Here is a 24,483-nt window from a genome sequence, read left to right on the forward strand (position 1 = left end):
ATTGTGCGGTCAGTTAAGAAAAGAATGTAATGTATATATTTCATTGTTAGTGCCCACAGGAAGAAATGCAAAAAAAAAAAACCCCAAAAAGCATATTCATATAAGTGATAGCACAATATCCAGCTTTGCTTTGCTTAGTGTAGCAATTAAGAGCTGTTTATTGGCTCTTGGTGATCAAGGTGTGAATTTAGGACAGCAACAGCAGAGTAGCCTCATGATCAGGGAAGCCATCCTGTAACTCATTTTCGATCCTTATAACCTCCGGCGTCCACCCTGCAGAATAGTCCTTTTAATCATGACTCTAAATCTGTACCAGGTCCATGAGCAGCTGACCCTGTCATCTGACCTTCCTGGTGGGGGGAGGCAGGCAGTAGAACAGCATCTCAGGGGATCAATAGAGTGTTTGAAAGTTCACAACAAGCCATATTGCTGCCATTCGTTGATCATACAGAAAGGCCAGCAGTCGACAGTAATCCCATTCAAAGTTGATTAATGCGACAAAATGATTATCTGCTCCAGTGCAATCATTCTTATCCCTCTTCAGGACACTTTGCTATTTTTGAAGTAGGTGATGGTAGTTATAGTACAGATTTAACCTTTATTTGTTCTGATTTATCGAGCATTTAACTGTCCTCACCGCAAGCCAAATCCAGGAAAGACCAGCTGTTCTTTTGAGGAATTATCAGCGTGAAAGGATGTAAATGTGTCCAGCATGTTGTAACACTGTTATATAATTCATTTGAGGACACATCACACAGTCAAGACTTCTGGGGTGTTTCAGGGTATAATTTTGTTCCTCATGCCTAAGAGTTTGCAGCCATGTTAGCAGATGTGTAAGCATGCATGTCATTGCCACACAATGGGTTTGAACTGTCACATTTGGTTTATTTCAGCATTGGAGGCAATTTACACTGTCTCCCTTTGGCATCATGTTTTAGGCCCATGCTGAGAACTACTCGCATTAAAATTCAGATTGATCAACTCTATCCCATAATTCATTTCTGCTCTGGTGGGAGCATTGTCACAAAGCACAAGTGGCCATCTAGTTGTTTGATGAGCATGATAATTATTTCAGCCATATGCCAAGGCTTTTCAAAGCACCTGATCTGAACCCACCACCAGGCAGGCAAAGACTTGAGCCAAAGACACTGTTTGCCACTGACAAATTATCTTTATTGATATTCTCTTTATTCATTATTTGCGCCTTTTTTTGCCCTTTTTTTTTTTAATCGTTCCCATATTGGCCATTCCTTCAACCCCCCACCCCAGCTCCCAGTTCTCTCTCTCGCCCGCAACCCCCACCCCATCCCGTTCACTTGATTATGTCGAGTCTGAGTCGGGGAAAGTGTCACTATGGAAACAGGGGCAGAGGCAGTGGAGGGCTATCTATGGGAGAAAGGGGAAACAAGACGAAGGGATAGAGAGAGGAAAAAGACTGAGAACTGGCCAGTGCTGAGGAATCCACAATGATGCAAGTCTTAAGGGCAGGTAGTGAATTTTAATCAGGTCAGTGGTGGAAACAAGCAGCTGAGTGGTATGATCCAAAGCACAATAAATGCATTTCCCTGATATTTCAGTATTCCTCAGTCTAGTATTTTAGCTGTTTTCATCACTCAGACAGTGGGAACGCTCTGAGTAACATGCCACATGTGATGTGATATGATCGCTGTCTAAAAGATGAGCAAACAGTCTTTTGATAAGGCATTTCACTCCATTTTGCACAGTCCAGATACCCTGAAAATTCTTCATTATTTCCCGTGTTTAGCTACAGCTCATCAGCAGATCACTTAAGTTATATTCCCAGGTGTGAAAATCTTGGAGTCCATAGTAGAACTTGGTGCAGTGCATTATAGACAGTTGTTACTCAGATTTGAGATTTTCCTAATCATGGACTAACTCACCTTAGGAGATGTTTAAATAATGAGTTTTTCATACAATTTTGGCAAAACAGCAGAACAGCAATCTGTAGAAGGAGCTGAAAGTAATGATTAAAGCCTTCATTTCCTTTGTCACCCTTGGGAGTAGGGTGGGGTAGGAGAACGAAGAGACAGGAGGGAGCAGGTTAGAAAAGGGGAGGAGTAAAAAAAGAGGAGGGGGGAGCAGCGTGGGAGGGAGGTATGATAGTGAGAGGGGCTGAGACAGTAGCAGAGCGAGCCAGAGGCAGGGAGGAGGCAGCAGAGGAGCAGCTCTCCTCCTGAGTCTCCACCCGAGAAGATGCAGAGAGGGAGAAGTCGACAGTCCCGCCTCACCGCTGCGTCCCAGCATCTCCTGAATTTAAAACCAAGACATCCACTGTGAGGTATGTCACTTCTCACTGTCTCCTTTTGTGCAACTCCTGCTTTCATGTTTAGGATGTTATCAGGACTGCAGACTGGCAGCATTCAGGCGCTGTAGGATGTTGACTTGAGTGTCTGTGTGCAACAATCCACTAAGTACAAGGCTTTTTAGCAGCAGGTTGTTCTGTCTGTATGTGTGTGGATATGTGTGGGAATAGATGGAGCAAAATAGGCTCTGATTTACCAAAATGTCAGGAGTGATTCTGCTGCGATGTAGTTTCGTTGACATTTGAAGACTGATATTTCCTGCAGTCCCACTTATTGTCGACACAGTGTGACCTGATGTTCCAAAGGACACTGAAAAGAGTTGATCGCCTCAGAAACTTGGCACAGATGTTCTTTCTATTCTTTTACTCTGTTATACAGTGCTGTGCAGAACAGAATACGCCAAGAGCTGTGAAAATGAGCTCATTGTTCCTACTTATCACTTGCATGTGCACAACCAAGGCTTTTTGCAACTATCATCTTTTGTTCTTTGTTAGTTTAACTCCACATTATTGGTTTAAAATAGTCACATTGATGAAAATACACCAACAATCATTTGTGAGCTTTTAGTTTATTCCACAGCAGTTTGTTTGTTCTTGTAATCTGAATGTATAGTAGAATATAAGTATTAAGAAATTACCCATAAATACTGTTTTTAGTGCAACTACGGTCAGTAAAATATTTTTTTAAAATGTAATGATAATCCAAGAAGGAATCGGCTCTGCAGATAACAGACTGTTTCTCTGACCTAAGTCTTCCTGAGTCTGTGTCGACCGCTCTCTTCATTAGTGACACTAAGGATGGTCTAATGTTATCAGGCACACTTGTGGTATTGATCTGTTAACCTGCTCCCAGAGGGGCAATAGCCTAGACAAGCTCCTAGTCTTGATTTTTAACTGTGCACTTTGTACAGCAGGTACAATTTCAAGACCGAGTGAAGAATGTGCAGAGACTGTCTTTGTGCAGATGTCATGATGTCATTCTAACTGGACCGTCTGCTTCGTGCTGCACAGTGGAGAAAACGTTAATATAAAGAGAGTAGAAGTGAACTGACCTGCATTAACAAAGAATGCAGCAGAAGGGTGGTGGTAATTTGGTGATTCAGTGTGATAATTCTAGTCTTTTTCACAGCACTTTGGCTTAGGGCTCTGATATGTAATTCTAACTGTGTGCTTTATGCGGAGCATTTCATGTAAATTTAAAGAAGTGAAGAAAGCCTGTGTTTTTCACTGGCACTCTGGTATAGCAGGAGCTGTGCTGTGACTGCGTAGCGAATGATGCAGAATCATTTTGGCTGCTTCAACTCATTTTAAAGCAAAATGCTCTTGATCACTCACAAAGAGATGAATTACATTCTGAAATCAGTTTATCAAAAAACAGAATACACTCGACTCTTTTGACTATTTGTGGCATTGACCAAAGTATTCCAAAATATAATTCTGTAATTTCCATAATATCCATATTCTCAAGCTTTTTTCTCAAGCTTGCATATTAATTTGATGGTTTAGCAGTCTTAATTTGTTAATTCCTTATTATTAATTTTCAGTGTATATAATAACATTCCCTGTGTAATCTCATTTTAACAGTTTATTTCTTTTTTTCTTCTGTGAAAAATTCAAGGGTGGCTATTTTACATAAACCTATTCATAAGAACACGAAGTGCAAGACTTTCCTAGTAAATGTTTTAATGGAGACAATATAGAATTGTAATATTTTTATAGACTAATTAGGTTCTAATTCATATGGTTGAGGATTAACACACAAAACCATGTATGTTCTGATACGTAGGACTGCAGATATTTTCATTATCAATTCATCTGCAGATCTGGATTAATTAATTAATTAATTCATTTTTTTTAATGTATATAGAGTCAGAAAATAGTGAAAAAATGTAATTTACAAGTTTCCATAGCCCCGTGTGACATCGTGAAGGTGCACGTTCTGTTTTACCAGCTATCTAAAAGCCCAAATGATTAACTTTACTATCACTGTAGGCTCAGAAAAATGGAAAATATTGACATTTGAAAAGACAGAACAGCTTAACTGTGAGCATCTCTACTGACCACTGTGGACATCAGACTGTAGAAAGTAAAGTGACGGACTACAGTAGATGTATGCATTCATGTGCCTGTGGGTAGCATCTGTGTGTGTGTGTGTGTGTGTGTGTGTGTATGGCAAAGAAAGTATATGGAGATCAATGCAAGCAGCTGTTCTCTCTACACTTCAAACGCTGCTCTGTTGTTGGCGCGGCAACGCTCCGACAGGCCTCACGCAAGGGGATCAAAGGCTAATGAGACAGCCATCGCACAAACGCACCCGGCAGACCCATGAATATTGATACGGCTCAGGAGAGAGATGGAGGCAGGGTGTCCTTATGCGCTCAACAGCACACCAACAAACCGAAGAGGGGGAGGGGGTGTACGTGTACTGTACATTGGAAGGACTTTGGGATCTAAAACCCTGTCAGAATTTGTGGTCAAGTACTGTACAGGCTGATGGCAGATGCCAATAGGATTTCCTAGCGGGGTTGGGATGTGATCTAGGCTCTATATTTACAGTTTTAAATGCCTCCATCACTTACATCAATAGTCCCAACTGCAAACAGACAAGTTTCCAAGTGGTTTTGTCAGATTTCACTGATGCTGATGAAACAACCCACCAACTGTCCTGAGTGAAATTTTGCTAAATTCTGATGTACATTTTTGGCTGAGCCTCACCCATTTCAAAACCAATAAGAGAAAGCACCCAAAAAAAATTAAATAAATAAATAAAAGAATCTACTCTAAAATTACCAGAAGTGTTTAAATGCCTGGTGAAAATGTTTTCCTGTCGTACCCCAGAGGTGAAGATAGAATGCTGATTGAAAAAATTGATTTTTTTTAAAGCATTTACTGTGTTTTTCTACTTCATATCATCACGGGGCTTTGGTCAGTGTGTGGACCAATGGGTGTTTTTTCATGATTTCCTGACATTTTATAGATCAAACCAAGCTAACAGTCAAACAAGACATATTTTATAGCTGCACATTTAAGAATAATACATAACAAAATCTTTTTTTTTTTTCTGTGCATTACAATTGTTCCCCTTTTACCAGAAATCAGTTGAAATATAAGGACAAGAACCACATATAAAATATAAGGACAAGAACCACATATAAACAGCCCACTGGCCTATTTTCAAAAGCAGACACATGTTCCATCCTCACTACTGCATTCAGCAACCAAAGCCTGACATTTCTGCAGTCATCACATACATATTTGTCTTCTTCTCTGCATCCTGTTTGTTACAACCAATATCATCCTGTATACGATTGCCTGAGGGTGATATGCCTCCCACAAAATAATGTATTTTTTTTTTCTTACCTGAGGGCGGTTGAATAGTGTAGCAGCATAGTTAACCTACTGAGTGTCATCAGGTTGTTTCTCCCAGTTGCTGACGGCTACATGACATGTTGAAATTAGCTCCTATTCGTGCATTATCTGTCTAAACATCAACATCCCTTCCCTATAGATAGGTTTGTTAAAAAAAAAAACTAAACAAGCTAAAGGTGACATTTAGAATTTCACCATCCAACAGCTCCAACAGAATGTTAAGAACACACTGAAATGTTTTTCTGGGTGGTATGTCATTTCAGCCCATTCCCGCTGTCAACAAGCTGGCAAATAGACATTGGGAGGAGGATGAGTACAGCAGCAGGCAGGCTGGGGAGAGGGAGACTGATGTGGCAGGAAGGCCGTCTACAGTATGTGGGCGACTTTGCCTCCATCTTAACTCAGGCTCGTAAATCAAGCCTCCCCTCCGGGGTCTATCTTCCATTCTCAGACCTTCACAACAGCTTGTTCTCCAGCCTGTGACGAGAAGGCCTGTTGTCACAGCAGCTATCAATCGTGCGGGATGAGTTTGTCAGTGCGGGGGATTTCACCCATCTGAGCGTGGTCACTGAAGTGTCCCGGCTTGTCTCTGTCTGAGGGCTCCATGTTGTGTCGAGTGCCAAGTCACTACCAGCTAATGTCAGCTGCATCTCACAGCATTTCAGACCAAAATAAAATATCTGGGATTCCAAATAAGTGACACAAGCTTACAAGAAATCTCGCAGCCTGTTTGGCTGATGTATTTTATAGACTTGCTTTTTAGATTTAATGACTTGTGTCCTGGACTGCAATGCACGGTGCATTCTGCTTTTTTTCTACAGTATGGATTAAACCAACAACTTTTTACAGAACCAGACTGGCTGCCTAAACCTGTTTCCAATATTTATGCTTACCTAAGCTAATTACCTACTGGCTCCAGCTCCGTATTTACCATCTAAATATGAGTTATATCAATCTGCTCAACTAAATCTTGGCAAGAATACAAACCAGCCTGTTTTTGACCAACTATATCAGTAACATTTAATGTCAAAGATTTTAAAATAAATATTTGGTGATCTTAGCAACTCTGTTTATACTACAGACTTAGAGACTTAATTCAGAAAACATTTTGACCAATTAAGAACAGTAGAGTTTATTAAAGCTGAATATTTCTGACATATGCAATCGATAATAATTCAAACAAAAGTAACACATCAACAAAAAATGGAAAAAGAATGAATACATTTATCTTATGTATGGGGAAAGAGTGTGATTAATTAGTTAAATTTATTCAGTAAGAACACTGTAGTTTAATCTCAGTGTTTATTGTGCATATGCTAATGCATTTCAGATGGCATTCTAATCCAGTCTGCCTGCACAACATGCTGAACTACTAAACCTTATGCAGTTAAGTGAAAATTTGAATAATTCTCATTATTTGCAGATTCTTTGATCCATTTGAAATATAAAGCAAATAAACAACATCAAATATAATTTAAGAAAACCTAAATGACACGGTGATGTAATTCACAGTTCATTGTTTTCAATCAGCCTGCGTCACAGCTAGAACTGCTCAGGTGTGACTGAACCTGGTGGTACTCTTACACCTCAGTGAAAACCATGCTGTCTTTCATCTTATGATCAGCCATTCAGCCTATTTAAATGGAGAAATGTCTTCAAGGTAAAAGCTACACGACCATCTCCGACCAGCTTGATCTTCTTTTCACCACAGTACTATTGAGAAATCCATTAAAGTCTATTGGGTCATAGCCAACCTCATTGGATGTAGCCACAAGAGGAAAATTGAGTCCACACTGAACAGAAGGATGGTGTGAATGAAGAAAACGAATCAAGAAAAACTTCAAAACAGATTAAAACTTAGCTGATTAAGGTATAGCAGTATCCAATTTCACACTACTACTAAAACTGGTGCAGCCTCAAAAGGATATGCTTCAGAATATTAGGTTAAGACTTTTGCCCACATAATTTTCATTTGCTGTAATTAAAATAAATGTTACACCTGTTATGTTTGTGGGTTTGAGGTTATTTCAGACATTTTATTTCTTTTTTAAGTGGAAGAGAACCATGTCTGTATGTTCATCTCTTTGCACTTTAGCTCCTGTTGTTGCTGGCTTCATACATGACTAGCCTGACAATATGTTTTAATGAGTTTCTGGACAAGAAACTAAATTTAAATCAAATCAAATGCAAAATTAATTTCTGAATAGTGATTTTTTTTAAAAAAGAAAGTTTAATTCCTGCACAGTAATGGATTTCCAAAAGTATTCTCAGCCTGCTTTTAAACCAAGTAGTTAAATTATTCACCAACGCTCACTCCATCCTTTAAAAGCCAATTAGGTGAACGTTTCATGAAAATCAGGGACAGTATTTGATCTCCTGATGTCATTTTGAATTCAAGTGGGAATAAATTACACAAATTTGACAGTTCCAAAATGAAAGACCCCATCCATCTGACATTCCTGTCAGGTGAACACTTAAGCCAACATCCACAATTATAGGATTAATTTATTTATTTTTGGTGCCCATGTAGTTGCAGTGAGAACCAGCACATTTTAAATGTTGATATGGGATTTCAGGCAATTAAATGTGTTGTTTATTTATTGAAGACAACTATTTTAAAGTAAGTTGTAAAACATCTTCTACATAGCAGCTCCTTTCATCACAGTGAAGTGCTGGAAAATAATCATTTTTGAGATGGAAATAAATTTCATCTCACCACTCTCAGAAGTGGCATGCAAATAAAAATGTATTGAAAATGATAATAGCTGTAATATTACGCCACCGTGTCACCAGTGCCTCCACATTCTTTGTCCTCAGGCAGTTTCACAGCATTTCTTCATCTTGTTTCCTCACCCTGAAAGCATGTTTGTGAAACTCCACCAGTGCTGCGCACAAGCACGCACCCGCTCAACCTCCCAGCCTACTGAGAGCACTTGAAAGCAATTTTCTTTTAATCAAGTTCACTATAAAGGCCCCTCTGATGCGAACCTCAGCAACACTACCATTTTGTTTTTTCAGCTCCATCTAGCTCTCCGTTATATTGATTTCTTCATGAGCTCTATGAAATACAGTTTACTGACATAATGAGAATTCTCTTTGAGTTTATTGCTCCTATAGGATAGATACGAATAAAGGTGCACCCCTAAGTGGAGACCTAATTTTTCAAATTTCTGCATCTACTTGAGAGCAAGAAACAGTCAAGTTAATGACCCTCATAAGGACATCTCATTGATAAATCTGCCAATTATTTTCTCACTCAGTTAATCATTTTGTCCATGACATATCAACAAGTAATGCGAAATCCCCATGAACGCTTCCTAAGGTCCAAGGAGATGTCTTCAAAACTATTATATGACTATTATATTTGCACATCTGAGAAAACTAGAAAAGGTTTGGTGTTTTTGGTTAAAAATGGTTAATCAATTATCAAAATAGCTTTTTATTCCATCTGACCCAGGGGTCAGTCTCCTCCAAAGGTTTGCAAAATATTTAGTAGCAAAGAAAAAAAAAAACCTAAATACTGCTGCACAAATCTGTATTTTTTTCAAATGTTTCTTTTTTTTTTCTTTCTTGAGTAATTTTACATCTTTGGGCCCCCAAAAATGTTATTTAAATTGACATTAGAAGTATGTTAACAGATTTCCCCAACAGGGTGCTAATTTTTTGCAAGCCAAAAAGTTTGCAAATGTTGCAATCCATTCCTGGTGTCCTCAGGCAAAGAGGTGTCTGCTGTACCGTATTGGTTAGGAACATATTTTATAACCGCTTAACAGTCAGTGACCTTGAGAGTGATGCTTTGAAGTGCATATGAATGTTGCCCCACTGAATTCTTAATTTAGACTGTTTCAACAGGAGGGAGTTGTTTAATACATTGTGACTGCAGAAACATGTTGGACTCAAATAAAGGCTGAAAAAAATCATTTTCTGACTGATGACATACTGTTTATTACCAAATTTAGATTAGATAGAGAGTCTTTAGCAGCAAACATAAAATCATGTTGTAAATCACAAATTATTCAGGTTAATCAGTAACAAGAGCCACTGTCTCTCACACAGTTTGAATTTTGACCTTTAAATCTTGAGAAAAATAATATAGAATTCAAAACCTAAAACAAAATGTGGTATTAAATCATTACAAGCAGACCAGAGCTGAGAAAAATTAAAAAACTTTTTGGCTATAATGAAACCAGATTATAAAATCTGGACGATTAGACAGAGTGCACGCTGCAGTTACTGATTTTAGCCATTAGGGGGCAACAAGCTGTAAAACAAGCTTTTTAATTTGTTAAAACCTTTGCTAGAAAATCTTCTACACTCCCAGCAGGGACAAAGTAGCGTTTCCATTCATTTGGATTCATGCTGCTGGTCATTTGGTGAATGTAAGTCTGACACTCACTCTGCTTTTAGCTCTTTTTTGGTCTCTGCCAGCGTCTAAAAAAAAACATCTGCTCTTTAGCTGCTAGCTTAAGTGCTAACGTTACTAGCTACGTAGGTTAGCGCGGCTAAATGCTAACGCAACGTTTTTAGAGTCGGCTGGCCGATAAAGGTAATTGTCAACCTCCAAAATCATAGTATAAGAGTCTGAATGAACCAAAACATTACATTTGTGACAGGTAACCCAACATGGTGAGACACCATAATGCTAGTTTAACACTCACAGACTGCTAACATGATATAAGCTAAGCTAAGCTAAAGTGAGAGCATTTCTCCTTTAACGCTAATAAGATGCATAAAATATGTGTGTAGAAATAATAGTGAAATGTAAATTACATGATACAAAGATGGAGTTTTTTTGTTTGTTTTCCACACGTGTTTAGGTCTTTCACCTTTTTTGCTGTTCATGTTTGGATGATTCAGTGTCTGTGTGAGTCTTCATTAAAACAGCATAGACAGACATACACTGGTTGGATATGTGGTGCTATTTATCCACAATAAAAACAGAAATACCCGTGAGAGTATTTCTTACTTCATAGTCTGTTCAAACATTTCATTTCGCAAGGCACAAATGTTTGTTCAGACTCCTGTTCTAAAATGCCTGGAAAATCAAAAATATTTAGTTTGACTGGAATGAGATGGATGTTGTTATAGCACTGAATTTTCCTCCAATTCTGGACATCTTGTGTGCAGGTGAAGAGGACATGATGCACTATGAAGATTGTTCGATGTGACTGAGCCCCAGAACTTGTCAGAAGACTGACTTTCCTGACCACATGGGTGAGCCTCACTCTTCTTACTGTCTCCTCTCAAACATTTATAACAAGGATCCTTGAAAAGATGGAGGACTGGACAAGCCAAGTGATCCTTCATTGTTTTCACAGTATAGTGTTTTATCTCTGAGAGCTCTGCACTTCTTAGATCATAGTCTCAGCATGTTTTCAATTGTATATCTGTTAAAGAAAAAAAAACCCACAATTAAATATCAAGATTAATGAGGCATTTACTCTTCACTGACTTTATCTTGTGAAAAGTTTCAACTCAGTGAGAAAGGTTAGAAACTCAAAGATTGATTATCAATACTCCAGAACTTTAATCCTCACCCAGGATTTAGCTGTTCTTTCCATGAATTTTAAAGTGGTGCGCATGTAGGGATCAGTGAAGCTGCACATTTCCGTCTTTCACTCCCCTGCTGCTGCATTGATCCCCTAGAGGAAAACTTTAGTGCCCATACAGGATTGAAGCCATGTAGACAGATTACAACACTGAGTGCTAGAAGTCGAAGCAAAGTGACTTCAGTCTTCAGATGCACACAGACTGCAGCAATGACTACAGCAGACCTTTACAAACACATTTTCACGGGTTTCATAAAACTAAATGAGCTGTCACATGGAATCAACCAAACAATATTTAAGCTAATAGAAATTCAAGAACATTAAAAAACTTCATAATTAACTCACTCAAATATTACTTTTATAAGAAATAGAAAATATTATATAGAAAGTTGTTAAAACTGCTGAAGTAATTGTGATATGTATTCTACTAAATAGGAGGTAATTGTTTAAGCATAGCTTAACTCTGATATGGATTATGTATGGAAATTGCATTCTTTCCAGCTGCCTAATGTGTGTTCATGAAACTCCAAAAAGAACCACTTTAAAAACTGCACAAAATACTATAAGCAGTAACAAGGAGGAATGAATAAAACCCTGAAATAGCTTTATGTTGAATATTAAAGTGCATTCCCTGTGCAGCCAAACTTTGTGAAAACACAAATCTAAGTGAAAACAGAATAAAAGCTTTCCGTCACTTTTCTTATTTTCAGCTCCCATTTCCTATTTCAGTTTTCTATTTTCTGTGGCCCAGCTTACTTTCACGGAGAAAACCAAGGCTCTGTGTAAACCCAAGGTGATTACTTTCAGTATCTGTTTGAAGCTACATGTTGTACAGATGATAGCAGTAATATCCTGGGCTCAACCTGTGTAACAATGATGCAGAGTTGTGCAGAGTTCACCTTCCAGTCTGTGTTAATGAGATGACTCTTGTCTCTACATGTTGCTGTTTAATTTACAGAAATCTGTATACCGCTGTGTGAAAGACTATAAATGCAATCACAGTGTGCATTCAAGCAGCATATATATCATCAGCTACAGGGGCACACTATGGAGGTGTAGTGAGGGTCCAGCAGTGCAGTGTGCAATTCATCCTGAGGTAGTTATCCTGCAAAGGTTGATGTGAGTGGAATAAGTTATTTGCATTACAGAACAAGGTCTTATGTCTTGTGTTTTGTCACAGTTTTAATGATGGTACCCTCACTAAGCTCAGGTTGCAGTGAATCTGTGTTGACCCTCATGGACTGAGCTCTGGTGACACCTTCCAGTCTGTGTTAATGAGATGACTCCTCTCTGTCTATGGGTCACAGTGATATTTACAAAAAATGTTGTAGCAGCAGAGATCCACGCCTTCCCGTGGTGCTCCCTTGCCTCATTTGCATAGCTTTCAGACTTCCCTTTCTCGCTCTCCCTCTTTCACCGCTCTCACTGTGCTCCTCCATGATCGACAGGCTCCTTCGCACTTCTCTTCAGTTTGTGTCGCACATGTTAATTAAAGCCACTAATTAGCTTTCCCCACTAAAAGGCCGCATTAAATCAGAGTTGGAATGGCAAATGATTCCTGGCATTAGCATAATTGTGTTTTTGAAGTGTAAAGATTTGGGCATTAGGGATGCTAGCACGCATTTTTGTTTCAGTGATTTGTTGTGTTTGGGGTTTGGGGCCCAAGGGGCCACTGGAGGTTAGCTGGGTTGGGTTTTAAGGCTCCAGGACCCTACAGGGGCCACACACTAATGAGGCCTGCTCCTCTCTGATGGAGCAGATACAGGAAAAACAAACCTGATGTGCTACCCTCAGGTGGTCCTGAGAGCCTGGCAGAGCAGAACAGGACAGTAGTGGAATTTGTGTTGGTGCGTGTATGATGGATGGAAATATTAAGGAGACAAAATAAAGAGATAATGGTGTTTTTAAAAATTTTAAACGTAATCTTTGTTCAGTATCCCTCCATTTGGCCAATGCATGATGGGTTTTGCTCAGGGGCCTAGTGATACTGAAGCGAATCAGCAGGTATGAAATACAGATAAACTAAAAAAAAAAGTTGGCTAAATGTAATGTTCAATTTTTAGAAGTTAAACCATTTTATTATTAGCATAAAAATATATCTAGTGTATAGAAATGTATGGAGTTGTACCAATTTATCAGTAGCAATTTAACAGTAGCTTTATTCTACTCAGTAAACTTTTATGTTCAGTTGATTGCCATTTGGTGGCATGATTATGAGCTTTCAAACATTAGAACAATCACAAGTTGAAAGAGGTCAAAAAATCAGGGGACAAATGACTTAGTTTGCCAAGAAGAACATGTCACGTTTATATAAATGAGATTAACAGAAACAGCTTTCTCTCTAACGCAGCACAGTCCCAAAGCAGCATGAGCTACAGCCTCCATGATGATCATACATTTGAGTCCTCTCTGAAACAGTCTAAAGAAAAACTGCCTGTTATCACTTTCATCAAGACGTGATTTAATGCAGGACATTTTCAGGACAGCTAGGTGTACCTAATAAACTGCAGAGTGAGCATATGTCTCCATCAGTTATAATGAGACATTTCCATTTTCATTTGATTGTGTTGATGAATGCACAGAGACTCTGATGTCCTGGGCCATTTTAGTGTGACATACCTGAATTTACTAGTGATTAGTGCTGTGCACATCCTTGGCTATCAAACAGTTGTCACCATCCCATGAATCATGCCTTGGGGTGGACATGATGTACTTTTCAGGAACTTCCTCTGGGCGAACGTGCTCACTGACTGCTGCAGCTAAATTATTCAGGTTGAACTTGTCTACCCAAAGGCACAGTGGTGGAACCGTGACAGTTTGGGGGTTGTGTGATTAGCCGAGTGTGTTGTCATTTGAGTTATTATTGAACTAGCCAGATATACCACAATACAGCAGATTTCCGCTCCGGTTTTAAATCTGCTTCAGGCATGAAAACCCATTAAGATGCATGTGAAGAAGCAGCTAGAGAGTTGAAGAAATGATCTAAGTAGGAAGAGGCTATAGCCTGAATTATCATCACTTCTGCAGATTTTATTAATTCTAATTAAATGGTTTTTGTGTCAGCAGTCAAATCGTTTCTGTTTCTTTAGAAGACCACAGGTTATTACGTAAGGATGTAAGTGTTTTTATGTGTGAGAAAGGGAGAGTTAGAAAAACAGAGCAAGAAACACAAAGAAAGAGGAAAGAAGGGGACAAATGGACAACAGATAGAAATGGAAGAAATATGGAGACTGCAAGCAGCGCCAGGCACTGCTTGGAAGCTGAACATTCATTATGTCTTTTTCACTGGTGCTGGTAGTCAGAACGCAGTAGGAGATCTCAAGACAGCCAGCAGAGAAACCAAGGGCACTGCCGGAGTCTTGATTTACACAACAAAAAGACATTTCACCCCATGTGACCTGGATAGCACTTTTTGTTTCTCAAAGTTTTGCCAAGTTTATGTAGCTGCGGTTGCCAAAAGGAAATATTCTTTTAGTATGTATTGTAAATGTTGGCCTCCATCAACGCTTGTTGCACCTGTGCTGATTGCAGATCCTGCTTCTGTAACAGGTGTGAAGCTTTTCTCAAGTTGCAGTAAGAGGCAGAGCGCTGCTGGACATATTGAAAAGCCAGGAAGTATTGCTTGGTGCAATGTAGAGCAGAACATTACTGCCTGTTTATGGTTATCTGAATTATTGCTTTTATAGACAACAGTGATAGAGTATTTTATTATAAATACAGAACAGCAGCACGCAGTTGGCAAAACACATGCCATGTAATTACAAAATTTCTGTTTCAAATTTGGCTCCCTCTCTTTTTCTTTGTCTTCGATTTGGATTGCTTTATTTTTCCACCCAGTTAACTAAGTTCAGTTTTGACAAAGCAGTTTAAACCTTCATTTACATTTATTTAAATAGTAATTTTTAGTATAAACTAGCATAGTTTTGCTGAGTAACATAATATATATTTTGGACAATGATCAGGAAAAGGTATTAGACACAGTGTAATTGCATTTTTAAATTTAGTTGTAGCACATGCTCAGAGAACCTTTGAGTTTTACAGACAGTAAAAACAACAATGCTAAATAGCAGTTTTGAATTTTAACAGACCTAAGAGTCTATAGTGAGGCTGTATTAGAGCACAGTAGCTAGGTGCTATGGTTGCATGCTAAGAATTGGTTGACATTAATTTTGTAGTTACGTAGTGAAAGATTCAAATTCAAAAATTTTCTCTGTTGGTGCAAGATAAAAGTGATAGAATCAGCAAATGTTTTGTGATTCATTGAAAGAAGGGACATAAATCTAAGTGCCAAATTTCCTGTCAGTTGGTCCTGTAGTTGTGTTGATATCTTGCTTAAAACCACAACGGCAGTAGAGGAAAAGTCAATTGATCACCAAAGTCAGAAGGATACATCTTCTGGTTGTCTGCGTTAGTGTGGACCAAAAAGCCTAAATTTACACTTCAAATGATGGTCATTAACCATTTTAGCTTTTATTACCTCAAAAGCAGTTAATAGAAAAAAACAGTTGATTCAGTTATTTCTTTTAATTCATATACACATGATATTTTTTGAATTCTGTCATATTCTTCTCTTTGTTTCTGACAACTAGGTAATGGTTAAATCATGACTCTTACACAGTGTTTCTGTGTTTCTACATTAGATCATTAGACTCTAAATGGACCATGATGTGCTTACAGGTGCGCATTTATTAGCAGTTTTACTGCAGCTTGGAAAGTGACTCAGCTAAGCAGAACTGGGGGACCAAAGCAATCTGTTCAACATGGTACAAAAATAAAGCAGCTGAAGTTATAACTCTAAAAACCACAAGTGTGAGGATTTTTTTCTTTATAGGTGAGAGATTTAATCTGTACGACACAGGAGAAAACTAATTATCTGAAGTTCACCGCATAGGTCCTTTCTGTTTACAAATTATCAGTCAGGGGCTACTGACCTTTGAAAGCGTTCATTTATTTTGTGCTGCTAATTTTATATTAAAGAGAATGGGGATGAGATGTTTTGCAGACATACTGATTATATAGTCCTACATGATGAAAACATAGCATGCAAACATTTGAAAATGAGTGCATTCACCTGGCAAGACTGACAAGTCAGTGACAAGATGACAGGCACAAAAATAAAACTGATATTTTCATTAAAAACATCCTGGGGCCTCATTTAAGGGAGCCAGAGATAGGGGCTCTAAATATCACAACAAAAATATGACAGGTAACCACACAAAGCGAAACACACACACATCCCTAGATTGAGTATAAGTGTCTCTGTTGGCGGTCAAGGTCAGCTGATAATGGGAAAGATTGAGGACAGGGTGAGGCAGTGAGGGGGGTCGGCTGCAGTCTCAGGTAATGAGATTTACGACCCTGAGCTCTCACTGCGCCCCCCTACACCACCCTCCTCCCCCCACCCCTTGGCTAACATGATTTATAGATTTAATAGACGTCAGCACTCACGTTTAAGATAGAGGCTTCACATTATCACTGAGAAAGTCATCACTTCAACAGGGCAACAGTGCTGAAACAACTCTACCAAGAGGTGTGTTTGCTTGTGTTTGTGCATGTGTGTTTGTATATGGCAGGCTCACCTATGTAAATGTGCTGCCTTTATACCGTTGAAATTATTTTGTTCCATTGTTGGGGAAATATTCTATGTACTTCTTTAAATTGTGTCCCCTGACATATGGTGTCAACTATGTAATTCTAGTGGAGAATTTGTAGTATTTAAGACTCAGCCATTTTTATGTATATTTGCCTAGTGGTCCAGCAGCAGGCGTTAAAATTCATTGTCAGCTTTACCTCTTGCATGCTCTATTTATATTGGTGATCAAAGCTGTGCTGATCAGACAGTAATGACATCTAAGTTGTTTTAATTAATTTTAACAAATGGCATGTCATTTCAAAAATTGTTTGAATATGATTTTAGGAAAAAGTGAAAGCCCTAATAGATTAGCATCTAAAATAGTAAAATTTGATCTACAAAGTATTAGAGATAGTCTTTCAAAGTCTAAACAATAATATATGTAAAGCAATAACTAAAAGTAGATTAGAGGAATTAAAACAAACATAGAAGGTGATTAGCTGCCACACAGAAGTAATGGGATTACTCTGACATGCCGCCCTCCATGCTGTTCTGCTCATTGTGCTAACGCTCTAAACAAAATGACATTCAACTGAAACATCTCACAAACGATGCCATTGTTCCAGTACGCTGCTCAAGCCAGCTGAGGCACAGCGGCAGTAAGGATGGCAGCCATTGAACTTACTGCTCATTACCAGTGCAAGCTCTCCTAGAGCTGCAAAACAACAGAGGCAACATTCACTGTCTGTTCAGCTCTGTTTACTGATGCTTCTGCACAAAAAACCCCAACAATATGGTGACAGCCAGATTGCCTCCCAATAGATGCAGTGCTAATATTTGCACTAGGCCTGCTGTACGTGTTGGAAAAGATGGTAGATTGGATTTTGAGCACGCGCTTACACACATAAACATGTACAAACACCCCCTTCAGTTGTTTGTTCTTATGCAGTCTACCATCTCAGTGTATTTTGAGAATTAAACCAATAAAGCCCCCCTGCTAAGCCCAGCCTAGCAGTTATTGATGTGCTGCCTTTTTATTGTCTGGAGTTTATTCAGTTCATATTCACTGTGTCTGCCTTTGTGCCAAGAAGCAGTTACTTTAAACAGACTGATACTGGAGGGCTCAGAGATACAGAAGCAGCAGTAGAGTTTGAGGCAAAAATATATTTCAGAAATCATATTAATACTCTGATATCTGTTTTGCTCATTGATATTTTCTTGAATCTATCATTTGGTTAAACATTCAGACATTAATATTGTTTTGGGTTGAAAGACATGAAACATACAAGATTAAGGAATAGTTTTAGATTGAAAAACTTTCAAGCTAGAAGTAACGCATCTTATCTATTTTCTACAGCATACACTAGTCTGCTGTGAGCATTTGACACATTTTCTCATCTCCTCTAAAAATTCATAAATTCTTCTTTCTCTTAAATGTGTGCAGAGTGAATACAGCTCATTTGTATTAAAAGAGAAATGCCAAATTACACAGAGAAGCAACTACTAGTGCAGGAAATACAATTTAAATCCCCGTCTGCTGCCATTTTATTGTTCAACTTTTAAACCCTTAGCTGTATATTACTTTTGCTCTGAATATGAGTTGCATTATAAATAGCAGGCATAATATCATTAACGTGATTCTATAACCTCTCTTAATTTTCGGCAGCATGGTATGGTTTCATTTGTAATTTCTTTTGGCAAAAAGAGCTGAGAACTGTGTCCTCTACCGTTCTAACAGTATAACTTCATACAGAGGTCAGTGCAGTAAATACAAATACCTTAGGTGGCCATTTGTGTCAATAATAGCACCAATATTGTCACAGCAACATAATCTCAGTTATACATTTCCTTCCATACATGGAAACATTTTCACTATTATTACACTGGAAACTGCAAATGAAACACTCAAAACACAGCTGCAGACTTTGATCTGAATTGTCACACCACTAAGAGTTGATTTGCTGCTTGTGACTGGAAATAGAAGCATAGAAATTATAGAAATAGAAGCATGGCCCCTTGCCTTCTCTTCTGTGTCACATTGTTTCAGTGCCTCAATTTGCCAATCACAGCATAACCCTAAATCTGACAACAAGGTTTGAAAGTCAGGCAAAAATCACAGATGCGACAGTGAAGCATATTTATACATTTATTTTCTATATGAAGCTCAGATTTTATTGTAACAGCAAGTTTTGTCATTTTTATGTTTCACTTTCATTGAATATTCAATATTGTACTATGTGCACATAACAAATTCACATATATACGTTTAAAAACTGTATATAGCTAATATATTTTAATGTGCACTGTAGTTATTATTTATACCATCCTTACCAAACCATACCAACCATACCAAATCTTCACTTGAATAAAAGTACTCAATATTTGTACTGTACCTGTACCTGTTTGCTAAAACCAGAAGTATACAGCTCTAAGAGGATAATATTGATTTCTATTGAACAGATATTTCAACAATCTATTTATATACATTAGAATAGATATTGCGATGTGCATATTTTACACATATATTAATATTTGTTTCTTTAACAGTTATTGTATTTTTGTTTATTTCATTCAAATAGTTATCTGATAACCTGTCTGTTGTGCTGCTGTAACATTGCCATCCCCTGCCAGGGATCAATAAGTGTTTAGTTTAGCTTGAATAACAAATTAATTAGTTAAGGATCCGAAAAACAAGCTTAGTACATTTTAAAAGCTATAAGGAAGTACAAAGCCCCAGATGCACCCAACATTTCTATGAAACTGCCCTTTAGAGATTGTTTTGATAACACTTGTTTCTTATTACATAGATGACATGAAGAGAAAAATACATGATGGACCAAAAGCATAAAAGACACAAAAGTTCTTAAGACTTTGCAATTAGTAGACTGAGTCACTTGAAGCTGCTCCCCCTGTATACCTCTGATATCATATTGTATCATCTCCCTTATATCATTTGATCTCATCATACCCTGTATCTCTGTGTGTCGGTGCTTAAGCCCACAGGGAGGTTTGTCACTTTGATAACAGGTTGAATAAGATGAGCAGTGGGGCAAAAGTACAAAACAGATTGTGTTTAAAAAGTTGTAGACGCTGCTGAACTATAAAATGAGAAAAATAAAGCTCTTTCGTTTCTTCCGAGATTTCTATAAAAACATTAAATTAGGCACACACAGAAAGGCTCCGGATGCTCTTTTTAATTTTGTTTATTCGTCGGCTACTCAGCTCTTTTCACCTGAGGTAGCGTTCTTGGCTGAGGGGACAATAAATAGTGCTGTTCAAGTGCCTCAACAATTTTCAGCTTAATAGAGAAAATAATGCTGTTGATTTCTCTGTGGTGTCTCGGCTGCTTTATTAGCACAGAACTAAAGGGGCATTTTTTATTCCTCTGTTGGTGAAAAGGACACAGTCCCCAACAAGAAATCCAAATATGTGGAGGTTACAGAAGTAATCAACAGAAAGTCCAGAAGGGAGGAAAATAATAAAACTTTAAATTAATGCAGAGCACAACTTTGTATTCTGGTTGGAAAAATGAAGTGTAATACTTTTTGTCTACCTTTTCTGATCCAACATTTTCTTCTCTCACATGATCCAGTTTCAAAATATACATTTCTAAGAGGCTAAATCCTTTGTAAAGCTGAATTTCTGTATTTGAGGCCAAACACAGCCAGCCACTTTAAACACGTAGATTCAAACTAGTACAGTAGCAGTACTTCAGTGCTAAAATATTACAGCTTTGTTTTAACAGGGGTGGGCGAGTGTTGCTAGAGAGAGCTTAAAATGGCTGCTGAAACTCAGAATACTGGAGCTGAACCAAGCCCAGCAGACGGTGGACAGGCTTGCAGCTGGATGGCTGGGTTCGAAGGCATCAGCTTGTTAGGGTGGAAATGGATTAGTGAGAGGCACAATGGGAGTCTTAGGCGTGTCTGCGGTGTTGTGTTAAAGCCCTGCCTACGTTGCCTGGGATGCTAGACTCATTTATGCCCAGCGGTGCATGCAGCAGCCAACTCTCACACACAGGGCTTTTCTAATTGCCATGGTTTCTTCTGTGCTTGCAGCGACAGCCCAGATTCAGCATCCATCAAAGCTGTGAATCAACCTGTGGTGCCGCACAATTGTTCTGTTTGCCACATGCAGCTGGTAGTGGAATTATTTCTCTAACACTGCTTTGTTACATTGTGGGAAACACTATAGATTTTTATAGTGGAATGGAGAATTTCTGAACAATAAGCAGGCTTACTTCACCAGCAGATCCAAACATAACAGAAATCCTTAAAATTTGGATCAAAAATTTTACAATTCTCATTCATTAGTTTTATTTCCTTCCATATTTTTGACTTCTAGTATCAGCATTGGATGGCAGTGTTGGTTGGTCAGCCCACAACTCTGCTCCAGCCTGAAATGTTAGCATGCTAGCACACAAAACTGTGTAGTGTTAATGTTAAGCTCCTAATACAGCCTTACAGAGTTGTTAGCATGGCTGTAGACTGTTGTCCTGTAAAACAGATCAAATAGAACAAAGACTGGTGCCTGATTTGACCTGGTGTCATCAACTATTTATCTAAGGCCTAAAACACTGGTATATATCTAATTTGCTTTTAAGTTAATAAAATAATTCTATCTAATCTATTTACTCGAGTGTCTCTAAGATTGGAGATTGATCTGTGTTTACTGTGCAGATCAAGGCTGCTATTTTTTCATGTCTTAAGTGCTTTAGGGAAAACTCCAAGTTGCAGAAAGTGGTTAATAATTGTTAATACTTCCCAAAATATTGAACTAAAACATTTTTTAAATGACTACTGTCTATGTATATGTATATGTATATACAGTCTATATATATATATATATATATATATATATATATATATATATAGACTGTATATGTTTGAATGAAATTTATTTGCCATGTGGTGTCCTGAAACTCCCATGAAGAAGCAAAAGAGTGTAGCACCCTCTACGTTTTGTTAGAAATGCCTGTGTCCAATGTCTGCAGTCTCTATTATTTACAAGTCAATATATCTGCTCTGGAAGGACCTATTCAAAGTCACATTCACACCTACAGGCAATTTTAGGGCCTCCAGTTACCCTAAACTACATGGCTTTGGGAGAAACTGGAGCACCTGGAGGGAACTTGAGGAAGCAAACTCCACACAGAAAGTTTGTCAAAGGGAAATCCAAAAAAGAAAAACAGCAGAAGTAAAGCCACATTTTGACTGACAGGTGATCCTTTGGAAGTGCAATGAAAAGACACAACAAAGATGTTGCAACAAAGAAAAACACAGTTTGCTAAGCTAATCTTCTCCAAAATAGCCGCCTCAGAACATTTTCTAATGCTAGCAAACGTATTTACTACTGCTATGCCGCAGAATCAGTTGGTGGCATTTTAATTAAAATTAAACGCATAGCAAGCCATTGTTGCACCTGGTGACAGGTTCTTTAATTACAATGGACTTGGGCAATGTAGTTTATTTTAAGCCAGACACACATACGTCGTCCTGCTGCCCTAAATACTCACTAGAGCACTGAATGTGTATTAATATGCAGTGGAAGAGTCCCTCTTGTTTGACTAGCATTTTTTTTTTATGTTTTGTTTTTATTAAACTCTGTATGTGACCCATTTGAAATACCAGTGGGCAAGGGGGAGGCTGGACAAGTCAGAAAATAGTGACAAACTGAACACTTCACTGGCTTTGTTCTTATTTTAGGATTTGTTGATAGAAAGAAAAATATAGAGCGACACGCTTCTTATCCTTTTAAATCTCTTAATCAGTGGTGAATATCTTTTTCTGGATTTAAATACATCATCAGAGAACAGGAAAAGTCTGAGAAGTCTTGGTTGATGAAATCTCAAACTGACACATTTTAGAAAAGTGTTTCTCGTGTTGTGTTAAAGCCAAATGTGTGTGTATGTGGTCATGGTTCTAGTTCTGTGCAAATGCAGCCTGGGTAGATGAGAATTGACAGGCCCCTAATGCCCTCTGCAGCGAATAAACGGATAATGGAGAATCCTGTTGTGACGCCCCCCGTCCTGTGTCTGAGATGAGACACATAGCCATCTGAGCACTCTGATGACACAGCCAGAGATTGATTTTGTGATTGCTTGTCTATGTTTGTGTGTGTTTGTGAGAGAGTGACAGAAGATGAATTTATTCTCTGACTTTCATAGTATCAGCCGCACTATTTACATATTCATTTCTCACATTTTAATGCACTGACAGTGATGTTAATCTGTTGCTGCCTTCTCAGTGTCAGTTTTGTATTTGGGCTTTTGCGTCTACTGTGGACCAGTAAAGAACAGGCAGGTCATGTATGGAATATGAATCCACTGTGAACCTCACACATTTTATCATTAATACTTTCTTAAACCCACCTGAAGATTATTGTAGATTCTGATTAACATGTTGGTCGCTATTTGAAATTTTCTACAAAATGACCTTACTGTCCCTACAGTTGTCAGAAAAACAGATTTTTGTACAGTTCAAACAACTGATCCAGCTGCATCTGCTAAGGGAGGCCATGCAATATGATAAAAAGCCCCTGCTCCTGAAGAGACCTTGTGGTTAGTTTTGTCAACTGTTGAAAATATTTGTGTTTAAAATGGCACAAAATAATGAAAATGCAACATTAACATCTTCAGGTTGCGGTTTTAGTCTGATCAACAATCTACAATTCAGATATGAGAGGCTGAAACCAACAAATGTTTGACGTTTATCTTGATAGATGACATAAATGATTATGTTAATGTAGCAAAACACTTTGTCCTATAAGCAAACAAATAAAATAGTTGCTCTGAATCCAAATTAATCCAAACTGATTGAAAAACAAGCATCTCTGTACAAGCATCCCTACAAGAACAGAAGAATAGAGTTCATAAATACATGCATAGTCAAGTTAAATAGAAGAAAAATGCATGGATTAAAAAAACAGTGTAATTATCAGCAAGAAAGGGACATTCATGTCATCCATACACTATATACTGGTCCAGCCTCTGCTTCATCCATAATACTGAGACCCAGTATAGATTTTTAGTCAATGCAGTAGAATACACTATGTAGTAAATAAAAAAGATGAAAAAATTAATTGGTAACTTATGAATAATACCCAGAATTTAAGCCTTAGCCACTGCTTTATTATTTTAATATTTATGCATTTGTTTTGCCTATAAAAATGCCTCTATATTGACATAGAGCCACTGTGGGCAATGGTCAAAGCGAGACTATAGACTATATGACTATTTGCACCACTTAATGAAAAACGGGCATACAAAAGAAAAGGTGCCCTTTTTTGAAAAATCAACAAAACTTCGTTTACGTTCTCCGGCTGTGTGATCAAGGACGATAGAGAAGTGTAATGAAATAAAAGGCGGGCAGAGGAGATAGACTACTGTGCGAGTCACGTCCGTCTGCAATGCACTTATCAGGTGAGGATTTTCTGGAAGTGTCAGTCGGTATAGGAAGCCTTCAAGGCTCTTGGGGAAAGGGGATGCTGCGGTAGTGACAGGGCTATCTGCCTCTGACAGCCCAAAGACCTAAAACCGGATGGCTGCAAGAGATAAGGCTCTGTCAGCAGTGGACACACACAAACTGACAGGACACACACACTCTCGCACACACATTGCATGCAGACGCACCTGCCAGCACACGCAAACACATGAGCACACAAACACACAGCCA

General features: G+C 38.3%; 1 long non-coding RNA gene across 1 annotated transcript in view; it reads left to right on the forward strand.

Annotated features, from left to right (window-relative positions):
• Window positions 1-2,161: 2,161 nt before the first annotated feature.
• The window catches only part of LOC113142206 (uncharacterized), a 41,833-nt gene continuing 19,511 nt past the window's right edge, over window positions 2,162-24,483 (forward strand). The window contains exons 1-2 of the long non-coding RNA XR_003296923.1: window positions 2,162-2,299; window positions 10,820-10,906. This is a non-coding gene — a long non-coding RNA (uncharacterized LOC113142206). The remainder of the gene's footprint in view (window positions 2,300-10,819; window positions 10,907-24,483) is intronic.

Source organism: Mastacembelus armatus, chromosome 23 (genome assembly GCF_900324485.2).
Source record: "Mastacembelus armatus chromosome 23, fMasArm1.2, whole genome shotgun sequence".
Lineage (NCBI taxonomy): Eukaryota > Metazoa > Chordata > Actinopteri > Synbranchiformes > Mastacembelidae > Mastacembelus > Mastacembelus armatus.